This window comes from Carcharhinus amblyrhynchos, chromosome 14, assembly GCF_965287045.1.
Source record: "Carcharhinus amblyrhynchos chromosome 14, sCarAmb.v2.hapA, whole genome shotgun sequence".
NCBI lineage: Eukaryota > Metazoa > Chordata > Chondrichthyes > Carcharhiniformes > Carcharhinidae > Carcharhinus > Carcharhinus amblyrhynchos.
Window position 1 is genome coordinate 7,470,301 of NC_137337.1, and position 8,716 is coordinate 7,479,016.

Below are 8,716 nucleotides of genomic sequence, written 5' to 3' on the forward strand. Positions count from 1 at the left end.
TTTTTCAATACTATGGTAACCAGAATGGCCCGCAATACTCCAAGGTGTGACCTAACCGGGATTTAATAGAAGTTTAACCGAAGTCCTTTACTTTTCAATATTATCTGTCCAGAAAAGTCTTGTGCTTGCTTTGTTTTTTTTTATGACCTTGTTAACCAGTGTCGCAACTTTTAGTGATTTGTCTATTTGTACACCCAGATTCCTTTGTGCCTCTACCCCATTTAGATCCCTATTTTCTAATTAATGCATAACCTTATTTTTCTTTCCAAAAATTGATACATTGCTCTTATTTATGTTGAAATTCATTTTCCAATTGTTTGTCCGTTCTGCAAGTTTGCTTTTGCCAACCTATGATTTGCTGCAGTCCTCCTCAATGAAAACTATACCTTTTTTTTATCTTTCCGTCTTTCTCATTTACATTTCAAGGGAATCATTCTATAAAATGCTTTTATTGAATATGAATCAGAGTTGTCCACCTTAAGCACTTTATTTCCAGTCAATTTTCTTCTGAAATATATGTTTCTTTCTTGCTGGTGAAATCATAAGGCAAGTAGATTTGAAGGAGGCTATTTTAGAGTAACTTATCTGTCGGAAACAGATTTATTCCCTTCCCTTTGCTGCTGGTTCACTGGATAATCACCAGGTTAGAAGAAGTTGGCTTGTGCAGTTACAGCTCGTCACCGCTATCTACGGAGATGCCTATAATTGGTCTTGGGTTGTTTATCTATATAAGAACAGATACTGTTGAGATCACAAGGCAGATACTGATGAGGGAGGCTAATCTCATTGCATCCATTCAGAATAAAATAAACTTTGCCAATCACATCGGCTCACTGACTTTTGAATGAGTTGAATCAGAGAGTCCCTACAGTGCAGAAGGAGGCGATTCAGCCCATCGAGTCTGCACCAACTCAGCATCATACCCAGGCCCTATCACCGTAACCCCATGTACTTACCCTGCTAATCCCTCTAACCTACACATCTTTGGACATTCGGATAATTTAGCGTGGCTAATCCATCTAACCTGCACATCTATGGATCTTGGGAAGAAACCAGAGCACCCAGAAGAAAGCCAGGCAGGCACAGGGAGAACGTGGGATTTGAACCCAGATTCCTGACACTGTGAGGCAGCAGTGCTAACCACTGTGCCAAGTTTTCAGCTCCAGTCCCCAGGTACTGTCCATTTTTTTGGAATCAAGAAGTTTGTCTAATATTTGAACTGGGATTTCCTTTCATCTATAATCCAGGTTCAAATTTCAGGCTCACTTTCGTTCTCACTCTGATATGTACAGTGGTTTGGATGGCGCAGGAGGTTTGAGATATTGGTATACACACACTGCCTGGTGTCTGTGTGAAACAATGGTTGGGAGGGGTGGTGGAACAATAGAACTGATTTTCAAACATGCCCTTGTATCCTTCCCCTATCTTCTCGAAAGTGGACTGACACACTTCATGAGATGAGGTCAGATAATAAATTATTAAAGATTCTTTCATCTTGCAATCAGCACTTTAATATATAGAGTAACAAAATTTATCAAATAGTATATACTGAAGCTGAGTAACGTACATTTACTATCAAGCGGCCAGTGCAGTGAGAGAGGCCGGAGATGTGTGATTTAGTCTCTGAGGGAATGAGTGCTGAAATATTCACCTCGATCTCAAAATTCAGTAAAACTAATCTCTATTTATAAAATCTACAGTGCAGAAGGAGGCCATTCGGCCCATCAAGTCTGCGCCGACCACAATCCCATCCAGGTCCTATCCCCATAACCCCACACATTTACCCTCCTAGCCCCTCGACACTACGGGGCAATTCGGCATGGCCAATCCACCTCACCAGCATGTCTTCCAGCTGTGGGAGAAAACTGGAGCTTTTCTGGAGGAAACCCACGCAGACACAGGGAGAACGTGTAAACCCCACACAGACAGTGACCCGAGGCCAGAATTGACCTCGGGTCCCTGGCGCTGTGAGGCAGCAGTGCGACCACTGTGTCACCGTGCCTTTTTGAGGACACAAGTCTGAAACTTAGCCATAGTTTTGAATGCTGGGGTGCTCATAATCAAAGGATTATGTCACTAAGTTGCTGCATTTAGTTCTATTAAACTCTTAGCAGAAGCTCATTGTCCCTTTTATCTTCTCTGCTGGCTCCTTATTATTTATTGTCCACATTAAAATTAAACTTGCCACTTCAGCAGTAATTATTCTTTCAATGAAGGCATGGGTCCCAGTCTTATTCGGGTCAAATGCTTCCACCCTTTGCAGGCCAATCTTTCCCCAGCGTGGAACATGAAGCCTTCCCTTCCTCCACCATCTGTCCAATTGCAGGATCATAGGAAATAGGAACAGCAAAAGGCCATTTGGCCCCTCGAGCCTGCTCCATCATTCTACTAGGTCAAAACTGAACTCAGACATTTCCCCACATGATATCCACATCCCTTGATATCTTTAAATCTATCAGTCTGTCATGTGAACATACTCAATGACTCTGGGATAGAGAATTCCAAATCCATCACCCTCTGAGTGAAGAAATTCCTCTTCAACTGAATCCCAAATGGCCTACTCCTTATTCTGATGCTGTATCCCTTGGTTCTAAGCTGCCAAGTAGGGAAAATACCCTTCCTACATCTACTCTTTCGGGCCCTATAAAAGCGTTGTGTATCTCTATGAGATTGCCTTGCCAGAGAATCCAGGCCCAGTCTCCTCAATCTCTCCTCATGGGACAATCTCACCATCTCAGGGATTAGTCTGGTGAACCTTTGTTGCATTCACTTAATGGCAAGTTGGGTAAAAAACATAAGAACATAAGAAATAGGAGCAGGAGTAGGCCATCTAGCCCTTCGAGCCTGCCCCGCCATTCAATAAGATCGTGGCTGATCTGTCGTGGCTCAGTTCCACATTCCCGCCCTCTCCCCATAACCCTTAATCCCCTCGCTTATCAAAAACCCATCAACCCGCGTCTTAAAAATATTTAGCGAGGCAGCCTCCACCACCTCAACGGGCAGAGAATTCCAGAGATTCACCACCCTTTGAGTGAAGAAGTTCCTCCTCAACTCCGTTCTAAACCGCCCCCCCTTTATCTTGAGGCTGTGCCCCCTAGTCCTACTATCCAAGGAAACCAAATCTGTATACAGTTCCCAGGTGCAGTCTCACCAAAGTTCTACACAGTTGCAGCAAAGCCTCTTTACTCCAGTATTAAGTCATTGATATAGATTGTCAATAGTTGTTGTACAGCACCATGTTAAAGTCCAACAGACTTATTTGGTAGCACGAGCTTTCAAAACATTGCCCCTTCATCAAGTGAGTGAAGATTTCACTTCACAAACAGGGCATATACAGACACAAACTCAATTACAAGATTGTATCTCTATATGTCCTGATTGTGAACTGAATTCTTCACTCAGCTGATGAAGGAGCGGCGCTCCGAAAGCTCATGCTACCAAGTAAACCTGTTGGACTTTAACCTGGTGTTGTGAGACTTCTTACTGTGCCCATCCAAGTCCAACGCCGGCAACTCCACATCGTCAATAGTTGTTGTTTGTGGTTATGTACATTGCGGCAACTTTATTAGCATGTTTGCTTACAAAACAATTATTATGTTGAATTCATTAAGAGTGAAACCACTTGGGAAGGCCAACGCATTGTTTGCCTTTCTAATTGCTTGCTGCCCTGAATGATAGCTTTCAGTGACTTATGAATTCTGCTCTACCAATTATCACCATGGAATAATGATATCATTACCCCTGGACAATTGTCACTTTCCAAAGTGTGGAAACCTCCTTTGTATGATTCCAATTCCAGGTAAGCCTGCACTGCCATTTAACAGGGTATTTTTTTCAAACTGGCTGGGCCAACATTGATTTTTAATTGCCCTTGAGGGAGGATTTAACATTGCTTTGGGTCTGGAGTCACATATAGGTCAGGCAAGGACGGCAGATTTCCTTCCCTAACGAGCATTGATGAACCAAATGGGTTTTTTATGACAATTGAAAATGGTCATTTAATTCCGGATTATTTATTCAATTCAAATTTCACCATCTAAACTCCATGGACGGGATTTTATGTCCTCGCTCGACCCGAGACTGGAAAATTCCACCAGAGGTCAACAGACCTTCCCATTGTCCGCCCCCTTTCCCACTCTGATTCCTGTGCGGGTGGGGCGGTAGAATTCCGGTGCATTTCTCACACTATTCCATGCTCGTTATTCCCTTAACCTTAAGGGAATTGTTGATTCCCTTAACCCGGTGTTGTGAGACTACTTACTGAACAGTGCAGCGAACAAGGATAAAACCTGAGAGCACCTGCGGTAATATTGGAGCAATTGGTGCCTTAATTCATTGGACCATCATCTTCCTTCACCCAGCCTTTAGCATTAGCACAGTGGCTTAGGAGAGAAGGGCTGCGAGGTTGGACTGCTCAAGGTGGCACCTCCCCAACTCTCAGCAAATGTACTTTGGGTGCCCTCGCAGCTGATGTATGCAGTGGGGTGTGGATATCTGCGGAGCAGGGAGTTTGTTTCAAGTTGAAGCAAGTGCCTGAAGACTGATCCAGTTGTCCAGCAGGTTCCTTCACTCTCTGCCTTAACTTTGGATCACAAACAGTGCAGTTGTTGGCAGAATCCTGGGTCATGTCCTGTTAGGTTCAGTCATGTGAAACAGACTGCTTTCGGATATTGATGTTTAATCCCATGAAGCACCACTTTTGTTTGCGATTAAGGAATTATATTTGTGTTGATTTAGGAGCTGCATACTTTGGCGCGTCAGCAGAACACCCACAATAGCTGTTTAACTTCGGACAACAAGCTCACACCTAAAGCAAGCTTATTATATTCGCTATTAAATCCACTGTACTAAACCCCCGAAATAACTCATTTCCTTTTAAAGCAGGATTCAGAAGTGAGCTTTGTCTCCTTATCCTTTCCAACTGGGAGATCTGAATTCACCTCTACAAAACTGCAAATGGGGGAGATGATGGCCCGGGGGTATATTAGAGCCATTGATGTTTATAGCATGGAAACAGGCCCTTCAGCCCAACCTAAAGTTTATTTATTAGTGTGACAAGTAGGCTTACATTAACACTGCAATGAAGTTGCTGTTAAAATCCCCTAATCGCCATACTCTGGCACCTGTTCAGATACACTGACGGAGAATTTAGCACGGCCAGTCCACCTAACCAGCACATCTTTCGGACTGTGGGAGGAAACCCATACAGACATGGGGAGAACATGCAGACTCTACACAGACAGTGACCCCAGCTGGGAATCGAACCCGGGTCCCTGGTGCTGTGAGGTAGCAGTGCTAATCGTGCTGCCCTCACTTGTTCATGCCGTCCAGTCTTTACCACTAAGCTAGTCCAGTTGTACACGCCTCTACTACTACCTCTGACAGTTCGTTCCAGACACCAACCTTTGTGTGAAAGAATTGCCCCTCTGGACCCTTTTATATCTTTCCCCTGTCACCTTAAACCTATGCCCTCTAGTTTTAGATTCCCCTACCTTTGCGAAAAGATATTGACTATCCAGCTGATCTTTGCCCCTCATTATTTTACAGACCTCTATAAGATCACCCCTCAGACTCCTACGCTCCAAAGAAAAATGTCCCAGTCTAACCAGCCTCTCCTTGTAACTCAAACCATTAAATCCTGGTAGCATCCTAGTAAATCTTTTCTGCACTCTTTCTGGTTTAATAATATTGCTACACTATTAATCCAGAAACTCAGCTAATGTTCTGGGACCTGGGTTCAAATCCCGCCACAGCAGACGGTGGAATTTGAATTCACTAAACATCTTCTAAACTCCAGTGAATATAATCCTAGTATATCCTCCCATGACAGACCTGCCATCCCAGGCATCAGCCTGGCACATATTGTTTCTTTCAATTCCTTTTTGGGATGTCAACATTACTGGCAAGGTTGGCAATTATTACCCATTCTAGTTGAAAGATAAGAGGAAAAAAGAACTTGTTTTTGTGTAGGGCAGGATTTTGCTGTGGTTTTCGAGACCTTGATATCAGAATGAGAAAGGGGGCCCTGAGCTGGGGCTTGTGAGTCGTGGGACTGACGAGTATTTTCACTGAGGGAGGACCTCCTAATTGGCCGCCTCCTCAGGGATTGCCATCCAGGTGGGGACAGAGAGCGTTCAAGATACTGCTCGTCCAGTCAGAGGGTTGGTACCTTCAGAGTCTGAGCAGCCCCACCGGTGTAGGTGTGCAGAGCTGAGGCAGCTCGGAGCCTGAGAGAGAACAAACGAGAGGGACTGAACTGGCAGGCTCTCCTGGATGTGGGATTGGCTTCCCTGCACATGCCCCCCTTGCCCCCCCAGACTCTGGGGTCTCTGACTCCATTGAACTCAGGATGTTTCAAGGAGGTCCCCTCTAGGCGCTGGAGTTTGGATTTTCACAGCAACTTCATTGCAATTTTCACGTAAGCCTACTTAAGACTCTAATGAACTAGCCAATAAACTGTATGCAAAGGGTTTGTTCTTTCTCTTTGCACTTTGTTCGATAGGATAATGTACTTTTCATTCTTACACCGTGGCAATTTCCGGCTAATTTTGGATATGGATTTATTGGAGTTCCTACATCATCCCAGTCACATTTAGCAACTCCAGTTTTATCATCCAGAAACTGTCAGAAATGAAATATGTTGAAAAATACAGGTTGCGTTGATCCCAAACACTCCCTTTCCATTTCAAGTTGTCCACTTTGCTTAACTCCAGAAGTTTCCTCGCCCTCCCCTCGATTATTAACTCAGATTTCCTCGCATCCTTTAAAAAGTACCTGGATGAGCGCTTGGCACGTCATAACATGTTAGGCCCAAAAACAGAAAATGCTAGAAAATCTCAGCAGGTCTGCCAACCTCTGTGGAGAGAGAATAGAGCCAGCGTTTCGAGTCATGGCTCTGACAAAGGGTCATCTAGACTTGAAACGTTGGCTCTATTCTCTCTCAGTAAAAAGTCTGACAACACCAGGTTTTAGTCCAACCTATTTATTTGATAATATTCTCACTAGCTTTCGAGGGGACAGCCTCTTCGTCAGGTGAATGGAGAGTTCTCCATTCACCTGACGAAGAGGCTGTCCCCTCGAAAGCTAGTGAGAATATTATCAAATAAATAGGTTGGACTAAAACCTGGTGTTGTCAGACTTTTTACTGTGTTTACGCCAGTCCAACGCCGGCACACCCACATCATGTCTATTCTCTCTCCACAGATGCTGTCAGAGCTGCTGAGATGTTTTGCTTCAGATTGCCCATCCGCAGTATCTTGCTGTTATCATAATATTCAGGGCTATGGGCCAAGTGCTGGTAAATGGGATTAGATGGGAGGTCAGGTGTTTCTTGCGCGTCAGTGTAGACTCGATGGGCTGAAGGGCCTCCTCTGCATTGTATGATCCTATGACTTTACATTTTACTTGAGTTGAGATAGAGATTCAGAAAGTATAAACCGAGCTACGTTACAAAGATGGATGACATTCGGAACTTCTGGCAGCGCAAAGTTTGAGAGAATAGAGCTTCGTAACCCTAAACCTTCTTTCTGATAAATGCCAACAGGTGCTCTGGATATTTGCAAAGTAATTGTTTTGTGATGTTTCAGCTTAATGGAGCAGTAACATGCGTGGTTTGTGATGATGTGTTTATGCTTCAATTGGACGCAAAGGGAGTCCAATCTGAATCCGTGTAAATCAAAACTCTAGTTCACTGCCTCCAATTTGGTCTGCTGTTCCAGCATTCTCTTTCTGATATGTATACAGCCTTCAAAAATCCTTCTGGGGGCTTTTGGAAACAAAACCACATTCCCACTTGACTGGAGGTATTGGATTAGATTGTCTTTCTAATACTAAGCTGTTTGATGCCTGCCTGCACGGTATATTGGTCCAAATGGAAACAGGTTCCTCTGTGGCAGTCAGGTAAGTAAGTCAGGCAAACACACATTAGTTTCCTTTCCATGTTCCATAGAAATTAAAAGATGTGATGAACATGAGAACACTTGCATTCATTAAGTAGCTAGAGGTAAGAGGGACCAAATTCTTCCCCAGTTGTCCCATTGAAATTCTTTTACAGATGCACCATAGAAAGCATCCTTTCTTCTGGTACCACAGCTTGGTTCTGACCAAGACCGCAAGAAACTGCAAAAGGTCATGAATGTAGCCAATCCCTCATGCAAACCAACCTCCCATCCATTGACTCTGCCTATATGAATGCCTCGGAAAAGCAACCAGCATAATCAAGGACCCCGTGCACCCCGGGCATACTCTCTTCATTGTCAGTTTGATGTGAAGATGTTGGCGTTGAACTGGGATGGGCACAATAAGAAGTCTCACAACACCAGGTTAAAGCCCAGCAGGTTTATTTGGTATCACGATATTTTGGGGCGCTGCTCCTTCACTCACCTCATGTTGTGAGAATTCTTACTGTGTCAGTTTGGCTGGATTAGTTGTGCTCTCCACAATGAAGCAGAAGACTGTGTGTCAAGCTCCCTTTCATATTTGGGCACCAGATCTTGGCTGAGACTTTGCATCGCTGGAACTGCTGTTTTTTTACGTGAGATTTGTCGATGGGTTAATCACGTGGGGCATCCATGATCCTGTCTCCTAATTTAAGAAAGAAAAAAGAACCTAGTATTCTAGTCAAACATTCGCAGACAAAAGCATGCATTTATATTCCTCCTCAGAGCCACCCTGGAATTCATCCATGTTTATGATTGGCTCAGTACTCTGGAGAAGC